This window comes from Gavialis gangeticus, unplaced genomic scaffold (assembly GCF_001723915.1).
Source record: "Gavialis gangeticus isolate Ggan-Ray unplaced genomic scaffold, GavGan_comp1, whole genome shotgun sequence".
In the NCBI taxonomy this organism is placed as follows: domain Eukaryota; kingdom Metazoa; phylum Chordata; order Crocodylia; family Gavialidae; genus Gavialis; species Gavialis gangeticus.
The window spans coordinates 13,016,375-13,016,696 of NW_017729016.1; the positions used below are offsets into that span (position 1 = coordinate 13,016,375).

The following is a 322-nucleotide window of genomic DNA, read 5'->3' on the forward strand; positions in this document are numbered from 1 at the left end:
GAGCATCTCACTGGAGCGTGGGGGGGCTCCCCAGCGTGCTTGGCAGCAGATCCGGAAGTGGATCAGAAGCAGTTATGGGTCTGCTGGGGAGTGCGTGCGGGGGGTCCCCCCATGCTCCTCCTGGCTTGGCAGCTGGTGCCTCCTGGGTCGGGGGGGGGGCACCCAGGGTCCCCCTGTGGCTGATCGCTGAGCTGGGTCCCCGGCAGACACGGAAGTGGACTGGAAGTATTTCTGCTCCACATTTGGGTTTGCCACCGAGCATGCTGCCCCCCTCCCCCCCCCCCCCCCCCCACCCCCGTCGGTGGGTCCACACACCCCCACC

At 68.6% G+C, this 322-nt stretch overlaps 1 protein-coding gene across 4 annotated transcripts in view; it reads left to right on the top strand.

Annotated features, from left to right (window-relative positions):
- The window catches only part of TRRAP (transformation/transcription domain associated protein), a 193,842-nt gene that overhangs the window by 50,551 nt on the left and 142,969 nt on the right, over nt 1–322 (top strand). The gene's annotated exons all lie outside the window — the stretch shown is intronic.